The following is a 9,864-nucleotide window of genomic DNA, read 5'->3' on the forward strand; positions in this document are numbered from 1 at the left end:
TGTTTCTTTCTCCACAGATGCTGCCAGACCTGCTGAGTATTTCAAGCATTTTCTGTTTTTATTACAGCAACACAGGTGCTGGGAGGCTCAGCCTGGTTACACAATGTGACAAGGACGCTGAGTAACACCATCGATAATGGGACAGAGAGAAAAACACACAGAAAACCAATAGACTGTGAGGAAGCAAAAGTGAGGGACGCAGAGAGAGACAGACAGACAGACAACAAGACTGAGATGGAGAATCAAGGCATTTATATTTTATTGAGTTCTCCCTGTTGTGTCAAGGTATTTCCTGTTGTGTAAATATGTTTTCTGTTGTGTAAAGATGTCCCCTGTTGTTGTGTAAAGTTCTTCCCTGTTATTGTTTTATTTTCTGTTACTGACCGTCTCCAAACTGTGACCATTTGCCCTGGTTTTATTGTGGCCAACATCACCATCTGGTGGTGGAGTGGAGACTCTGCAGGAAGGGGTTGACAAAGGGGGAGAGGCTCGGTGATTTGTGAGATTTGTTGCTGATTGATATGATCTCTCGAAGAAAAAAGCTCATTGCAGTAAAGTAAGAAGCATGATGTCATTGTGGATAAACACTAGATGTTTTGAAAGTGATCTGTTTGTGTTACTACAAAATAGCAGAGAATGGTTTCGACCTCTGGTTTAAGGGCCCAACACACTTCCGCTGCGCCACTCTGCCACTGGCTGTTTCAAATTCCAGCTGCCTGTTCGTGAAATATGTTCATTTCCCCAATTTTTTTTGTAAAAATAGGATTGTAGTCAGATTGCTCAAGGATCCCAGACTCAGCAACACACGTGCTGACAGACTCACCCTCACTGCACAATGGCACAAGGACACTGAGTAACAGCACCGACAATCAGGCAGCTTTGTACAAAATTGGATTAAGGACAGAAAACAGCGAGTCATATTAAATGGTTCTTTGTTAGGAAGGATGCGAGCATAAGAGGGGTGACAATCCCAGGCAGCGGAGACACTCAGGTGAAAACCTCCCTCCTGTACAAGGATGACGTCGCCGTCTTCTGCTGGGATCCGCTGTCCGTGCGCAGACTGATGAGCATCTGCGACCAGTTCGAACTGGCTTCGGGAGCCAAAGTTAACCACGGCAAGAGCGAGGCCATGTTCTTTGGGAACTGGGCTGACCGATCCTTTGTCCACTTCACCGTCAGGTCAGATTACCTGAAGGTGGTGGGGATATGGTTCGGAAGGGCCAGGGCGTGCACCAAAACATGGGAGGAGCGAGTAGCCAAGGTACGACAAAAGTTGGGCATGTGGGGGCAGCGATCTCTCTCCATTGTGGGTAAGAACCTGGTCATCCGGTGCAAGGCGCTCACGTTGTTTCTGTATGTGGCGCAGTCTGGCCCATACCCCACTCCTGCGCTGTGGTGGTCACCTGAGCCATTTTCCGCTTCATCTGGGGATCTAAAATGGACCGGGTCCGGAGGGACACGATGTTCAAATCTCTGGATGAGGGCGGGAAAAATGTACCCAACGTGGCCCTCATCCTGATGACCACCTTCGTGTGTGGCTGCATCAAGCTGTGTGTAGACCTCCAGTCCGCCAACTCCAAGTGCCACTACGTGCTGAGGTTGTATCTGTCCCCGGTGTTGCGAAGGATGGGCCTGGTCACATTGCCGTGGAACACTCCATGCAGTTGGACCGTGCCGTACCACCTATCCTTCGTGGAGCAGTTTCTGCGGGAAAACACCTTTGACCACTGATCCATCAGGCAGTGGTCTGCACGGAATGTCCTCAAGGCCCAACGGGAAAAGGAGATGGGGTATCCTGTTGGATGGTTCCCCGAGCAGACCGTCAAGGTCATTTGGCGGAATGCCTCATCACCAGAACTTTCAAGCAAGCACCAAGATGTAGCTTGGCTGGTGGTGACAAGGGCCCTCCCCGTCAGATCCTTCATGCACACCCGAAGTCTCATCCCCTCTGCGCAGTGCCCCCGCGGTGTCTGTGGTGGGGAAGAGACGGTTGCCCACCTCCTCCTGGAATGTGCCTTAGCAAAGCAGGAGTGGAAAGAGATGCAGTGGTTTTTGTCGAGGTTCATCCCAAGCAGCTCTGTAACACAGGAGTCTGTGCTCTACGGGCTGTTCCCAGGGACGCACACTGAGACAAACATCAACTGCTGCTGGAGGACTATCAATTCGGTGAAAGACGCCCTTTGGTCTGCCCGAAACCTGCTGGTCTTCCAGTGCAAAGAGTTGTCCACCACCGAATGTTGCAGACTGGCACATTCCAAGGTCCAGGACTACGTGCTGAGGGACGCACTAAAGCTTGGGGCAGCCGCAGCAAAGGCTCAATGGGGAAAGACCACAGTGTAAGGTCCCCCCACCAGGCTGAACTGAGGGGCTGGATCCATGGGAAACCCCTCGAACTGTATCAGGAAAATTTTGTGTGCTGTAAAATGTAAAAATGTATATGGCATGACAATGAAATGGAAGGGTTGTGAGGCAACTCATGATTGTATAGAAGGTAACTGATCACCTTTGCACAGTTTGTATTTTTTGACTTGATGCTGTTTTAAACTGTTTGGGAATGTAATTTTACAGATTTTTATGAATAAAGTATATTTTGGAAATAAAAAAAAAGTATTAAATGGTTCTTTGTCAGACTGGAGGATAGTCAACAGTGGTGTTCCCCAAGGGTCAGTGCTAAAACCACTGCTTTTTTTGCTACAGATAAATGACTTGGATCTTGGAATATAGAGTAGAATCTCAAAATATCCCAATGACACCAAACTTGGAGGAGTGGCAAACAGTGAGGATGATATGAACTGCCTGCAACAGGACAGTGATAGGCTAGCAGAATGGGCAGACAGGTGGCAGATGGAATTTAATAGTGACAAGTGTGAGGTGATGTAAAGGAATAGGGAGAGGCAATATATACTTAATGGCACAGTTCTAAAGAGTGTGCTGGAATAGAGGGACTTGGGGTTCATGTGCATCAATCTTTGAAGGTGGCAAGACATATTGCGAGAGTATCTGATCTATGGGAGAAGATTTTAGATATCGGCTTGTTCAATTACAGTTTCTGTTTTCTCTGTTACTTGTGGTTAGCAAATAAATAGAGGTATTGAATACTCCTCCACCAGTCCTAGGGATCATCCAAGTTATTTTAAATCCTCCCATGGGTCCCCATGTCTGACTGAGTTCCATGTTTTAGAATCAAGCAAAGGAAATCTGCTCAGTTCCAAAACTATCAGCGAGTTGAAGCTGATAACGTGCCTCTGGTGTCATCAGCAACACGGGAAATGCCGCAGCTGCAGTGAGAGGTCAGGCAACATCTGGCAGAGTTGCCAGAGGCTATGTGTACCCAAGCACGGACGATGGAGGAGTCCATCCAGGCCTTGGGTGCTGCACTGTCTCTGATGGGGGTGTGTCTGGCTTCCTCCATTGAGAGATTGGTGACTCTCATGGAGAACCAGATCCAGCCGACCAATCAGTGGCTGCCGGAGATGTGCGCAGACCTGCACTCCATCACTTTGTCCATGAGCTCCATCCAGTGGTGACAAGGTGAGAGGGGGGACGAGGAACCTGAACTCTCCACTTGGTCCACGTCCCTCTCAGGTCAGCAGGGAGGTACAAGTGTGTCTTATAAGGGGGAGGAGCAGCTGGCTGCTACATCTGGGGGTGTCCTCTCAGGGTGCTCCTGGTGTGGACAGTAGCTTCAAAGCCCCTCTGCCAGTGACACCAGTGATGCCAGTGCCTGCCTCCATCACCCTCGATGACAGAGGGGGTCCCTGTACCTGTGCAGGAGGCCCTCAGTGTGCCAGGGCCCTCCAGTGCTCAGGCAGTGAGACGACGGCCGCCAATGTCATCCCAAGCCATGGGGCAGCAAGGTCAGCAGCCTGTCTCCACCTCAGCTGACAGTGCAGGGGGAGCACCACGTAGGAGCACCCGGAAAAGATTTAAGAAGAGCACCTAGATTCACTGAGGGGTTCACGGGTGAATGTACATTCCAGATGTACATTCCAGATGGGACTTCATTTAAACCCTTCCTCCCAAGGGGCTGGAAGTGAGGGACCAAGCCCCGAGCTCACAAAGCTTTGGCCTTGCCACTGTGCAATGTGTACCTGGGTGCTGCAGTGCAGAAGGAAGGAGTCAACAACAGGGCTGCTCACTGTCTGCAATGTAGTGTAATGGTGACTTCACCTTTGAGAAACTGTATCTTTAAGAGACCAAGCCACTGATGCAACTCATACCATCATCATACATTTGTAAGGAAACTCCATTTTGAACGACACATTCAACACATGGCTTGCAATGCATGTACACACGCACACACACATGCACGCATACACACACATATACACATACACACACACACATGCACACACACACATAGAGGCACACGCGCGCACACACACACATACACGCACATGCACACGCGCTCACATGCACACACACGCACACATACACACACATGTACACACACACACATAGAGGCACACGTGCACATACACGCGCACACACGCACACACACATGCACGCATACACACACATATCAAACACACACACACACACACACACACACACATACATACACCAGTAAGGAAAAGACCTGGACCTGAGATCATGTCGATAAGTAAGATGATAAGTACTGTTTGTATTGAATTTGAATATAAAGCCTGGGGCATCATTTAATGAAGACTTATGAACACAGCACAACACTATATTTCTCTGGCATTGAGGATCAAAAAAAGAAACCACACAGACAACCAGGGAAATACAGAAGACTTGCATTGACAATTTCAGATTTAAATAAATAGCAATCACCATGTGTGTACAATGACAGCCAGTCTTTCCAGCCTTTACAGACACACACAGTAATCCAGGGCCACACTGGAGCAAATACTTAGCAAGATTTGAACTCCTAATGGGGCATTCGATATCAATACACCCCGAAGAAACAGAGCGTTACTCCTACACTCTGCTGAACCAAAAGTCGACAATACCTTCAATACACTCAGAGACACCGAAAGCGATGATGATTATGATGCAGTGAAGAATGCTCTAACAAGATATTCTCAACAAAGGGCAAATCCTCACTCTGAAATTTAAGTCTTCAGGCAAACAAAGCAAGATAAATGTGAGACTCTTGACCACGACATGATGAGACTCAGAAGTCTGAGCCAGAATTACAACTTCACAAACATGGACAAAACATCATCTCCCAGATCATTATGACCTGCTAATCATCAAGACTAAGATGGCAAGCTCTTAGAGAGAGCAAATTGGCAAATTGTTAAACTTGCAAAGGCTACTCAATAATGACAGAACGTGGGAAGCCAGCAAAAGACAAACTGAAGTCTGAGAAGGGAAACCAAATAAAGGAAAGAAGAAATTCTCCTGGTTCCTGTTCAGGGGTTTTTGCACCATTGTAAAAACATCCCAAAGTTATTCACCTGCTGTCCTGGCAGTATATTCACATTAATCTATTTACTCCAGCTATCACTTCACAGTATTGCTCATGTACCTTTAGAGATCTGTGCAATGGAACACCCAGACAACTGCTTGAGATTATTTTCTTTCTCAACCTTCTTTAATGCTTTTCCCTGAAGGGTGAGATCAGTTCATTGAGCACAGGCCCTTCCTGCTCTATATGGTGCTCAGTGCCTCATCAAACGAGAATAACTAACACACCACAGGCCATGGAGCCTCGGCCCATCCTCCCCTGATTGTGGTTCAGTGCCAACCAGGTCAGATCAGCTAATTCAACACAGGCCGGAGATGGAACCTGGATCTTTCCTGCTCTGGGGGCTCCGTACCATACCAGGTGTGATGAAGTAAAATACCACAGGCTGGGAATGGAGCCTGGGATTTTCCTGTTCTGTGTGGGGCTCTGTACAACACCGTGTGAGATGAACTATCATCCCTCAGGCTGAGGAAGGAGCCTGGGCCCATTCTGTTCTGTGTGACTCCGTACCACACTGGGTGCGATCAGTTCACTCAACACAGGCAATGAATACAACCAGGCCCTTTCCTGCTCTGTGTGACTCGGTATCACACCAGGTGACATCAGCTAACACAGCACAGGCTGGGGCTGGAGCCTGGGCCTGTCCTGCTCTGTGGACTCAGTAACACGATCTGTGAATACCTTTCATAAACACTCTGTGTCCAACATTGTGAGGCAGCTCTCTGTATTTATATAGAGTGTCATTTATTGAGTGCTCTCTTGGATCCAACAGGGTAAAAGACGGTTGGGCGGTGGGGTGTGGATGGTGATGTGGGGTGTGTGCAGAGAGTTTGGAGGTGAGCTCTGATTCCTAACCATTTCTGGATTGTAAGGAATAAAGAATCAATGAGAGAGGGAGAAGCAATGTGGGAGAAGGGATGATTGAAGAATTTGTCCATGAAGCTGGTTAAAAGTGTCTCAAACCAAGATAATATTCTTCTTTGGCCTCCCTGTCTCGAGAGACAGTGGGTAAGCACCTGGAGGTGGTCAGTGGTTTGTGAAGCAGTGCCTGGAGTGGCTATAAAGACCAATTCTAGAGTGACAGACTCTTCCACAGGTGCTGCAGATAAAATTGGTTGTCGGGGCTGTTACACAGTTGGTTCTCTCCTTACACTTCTGTCTTTTTTCCTGCCAACTGCTAAGTCTCATCGATTGTGATCAATGTCACAGGGCCTCATGTCGCGTTTGTAGACATCTTTAAATAGGAGACATTGACGGCCGGTGGTTCTGATACCAGTGACGAGCTCGCTGTACAATGCGTCCTTGGGGATCCTGCCATCTTCCATGCGGCTCACATGGCCAAGCTATCTCAAGCGCCGCTGGCTCAGTAGGGTGTATATGCTGAGGAAGAGTCAGTTACTAGGGGACATAGGTTTAAGGTGCGAGGGGCAAAGTTTAGAGGGGATGTGCGAGGCAAGTTTTTTACACAGAGGGCGGTGAGTGCCTGGAACTTGCTGCCAGGGGAGGTGGTGGAAGCAGATACGATAGCGACGTTTAAGAGACATCTTGGCAAATATATGAATAGGAAGGGAATAGAGGGATATGGGCCCCGGAAGTGCAGAAGGTGTTAGTTTAGGCAGGCATCAAGATCAGCGCAGGCTTGGAGGGCCGAATGGCCTGTTCCTGTGCTGTACTGTTCTTTGTTCTTGTTTGTTGTTGTTGTTAATGTTGGCTGCCTTGAGGACTTCTGCATTGGAGATACGGTCCTGCCACCTGATGCCAAGTTAATATTAATATTAAGAATTGGGAGGATTTTTAAAAAACACCAAATGAGGAGTAGGAAATTGATAAAGAGGGAGAAAATGGAATCTGAGAGTAAACTGTCAAGAAACAAGTTATAAAAGGTTTTACTAGTATACAAAAAGCTCAACAAAAACAAACAGATTCCTTCGATGCAGAGACAAGAAATTTATTGTGGGGAAAAAGAAAATGGTAGAGAGTTTACACAAATATTTTGTGTCTGTTTTCACAGTAGAAGGTACAGCGAACATGTCGGAAATCGTGTGGAACGGGGAAGAGATCTGTTCGTTGCCACCCTGGCTCAGGGTACTTAATGATAGCGACTAACTCTGTCATACAATCGGTTAGTGTGTTCAGCTATTACCTGTAGTGTTGGTGTTTTAAGCCCACCTGGTGACAGAGGCAGAGTCTATTTTCCTCATTTAGGATTCATTGTCACACAGTTCCAAATTGTCAATGTGTGCTTTGGCTGCAAGCAAGTATTTCCCAAACATTGCCAGCTCCGCTGTTATCCAGTAAATCACAGCCTAATGCTTTTCCTTGCATTCATTTCAAATAAAATTCTTAAATATTTAGATGATCATGTACCTCCAGCCAACCCATTAGAAATAAATCAAGTTATTGGGTTCAAAGTGCATTTATAGAACTGGAACACGCAATCCCACCGTGTGAAGCTACATTAAATTTGTGGTGATTGTACAGCTGGTATTAGAGAAAACAATCCAGAACATGTTGGACCATTTTAATGATATTTTACTTGCTTCTAATAACCTTATTTATGTTGATGTAAAATTTTGGAAAATCCTCTGGTCCAATAGCAGGTACATGAGAAAATGATGCAATATTTATATAAGCCTGGTGTTCTGGAATTCCTGCCTAAACTCCTCCACCTGTAACACTCCATCACCTCCTTAAAACTGAAAGTTTTGATCAGTATTTTGGACAGGAGTCAGCCCTGCCTTTTGCCCTGATTTGTCAGTAATCATTTAAAACCATTTTGGGTCAATCCTTTCCTTTAAATCCTGCACAGCAGCAGTGACAATAACTTTGTGCATTTAATGGTTGAGCCAAATCCGACTCAGTTCCCCAGGAGAAATTCCTGAACTCATGGGCACTTTGTATCAAGCAGCAGTTAGCAGCAAAAAGTCTGATTAATCAGAGTAGTGAGTCCAGTAAATACTTAAACAGAAGACACCCTGTAAAACAGAACTCCAAGTATCAGTTTGAATAAAGTATTGAACTGACAGAGTGGAGGGCAGATGAGGATTGAATTAAATTGCAATTCACTGAATCGAAACAAGAAGTGATTCTATCAAGAATGGGACACAGCTCTCTGTTTGTGAGCTCGTGGCGCAACGGTAGCGCGTCTGACTCCAGATCAGAAGGTTGCGTGTTCAAATCACGTCAGGCTCAGTGGAGTTTTACAGCAGCTCAAGTTGCTGGATTTTATATCAGAAGAGAGTTCGCTCTTTTGGTGTAAAATCAAGAAATGCTGGAAATAGTCAGCAGGACTGGCAGCATCTGTGGAAAGAGAAGCAAAGTTAATGTTTCGGGTCAGTGACCTTTCGGAGCTGTTCGTGTATTGTTCAATTTCAAAATCGACTTTAATAGATTAAAGTTCTTATTTCTGGATCCGTTCAATTTCCATGCTCAGTTCTTATTTCTCAGTTTTCTATCGGAACAATGTTTCAGGGATGTGCTGTCTCCATTGTTTATACAATAACTCTGTCAGCAAGTGTGCGAAGTAAAACACAAACGACCCAGCGTGGGGCTCATCCCACACCCGGCTCCGTCTGCACAGCTCCTGAGTTCAGTTGACTGGAACGCAGTGTTAACACCGAGGCTGTGGATTTGATCGCCGTGAGTGCTGGCAGATGTTCAGTTATTACTTTGACATGTTTTCCTAACACTTCAAATCCAACTTTTAGATGCACACAGAATGTCAGAGAACTTATTTTGAATAGAATCCATTGCATCTTTGTCACTGGGCTGGAGTAATCCAGAATACATTTTAATAATCTTCCGTTTGCTGATAAAGGTTGAATTTGCGGCTGTTCCCGTTAATGGTCACAAGCAGGAACAAACAGACAGAGTGTATCTGACCGCCCAGAGATGTGGAAAGGCTTCAGTTTAGGACAATTGCATCAAATCAAATGTTCACCAGGCCGCGAGAGAGTCAAAAGCTGGGGGATAGGACGGAAGGAGATAGTGAATAAGCTAAGCTGAGGTGGAGGTGGGATGGCAGCGGTCGAGGGAACGGAAGCAGCGAGGCCGAGGGGGAGGGGGTGAGCAGCCGGGGCGGGGATGATCGGCGAGGCCGGGGGTGAGCAGCCGGGGCGGGGATGATCGGCGAGGCCGGGAGTGAGCGGCCGAAGCAGGGTATTTTGTGGGGAATGGAAGTGACGATCGCAGCCACTGAGGGGTGAGGCAATGTTTGGACGTCATTCCGTCTGGTGTCGGTGCGTGGTGACGTCGGTGCACGCATGCGCAGATTCATACTGGCAAGCTGACAAATGTTTGGATGCATTGATGATGTCAGCGATCGCTCTGCACATGCTCTGTGTTGTCAGGAAACACTCTGTAGTGAATAAGCTAAATACAGAAGATATAAATATTTCCCATCCTTGATGTCTCTCTATTCCAGTCCAATC

General features: G+C 46.8%; 1 non-coding gene across 1 annotated transcript; it reads left to right on the forward strand.

Annotated features, from left to right (window-relative positions):
• The first annotated feature begins 8,554 nt into the window (after window positions 1-8,554).
• On the forward strand, window positions 8,555-8,626 carry trnaw-cca (transfer RNA tryptophan (anticodon CCA)). The gene has a single exon. It is a non-coding gene; the product is annotated as a tRNA-Trp (tRNA).
• The last annotated feature ends 1,238 nt before the right edge of the window (window positions 8,627-9,864 follow it).

Source organism: Heterodontus francisci, chromosome 35 (genome assembly GCF_036365525.1).
Source record: "Heterodontus francisci isolate sHetFra1 chromosome 35, sHetFra1.hap1, whole genome shotgun sequence".
Lineage (NCBI taxonomy): Eukaryota > Metazoa > Chordata > Chondrichthyes > Heterodontiformes > Heterodontidae > Heterodontus > Heterodontus francisci.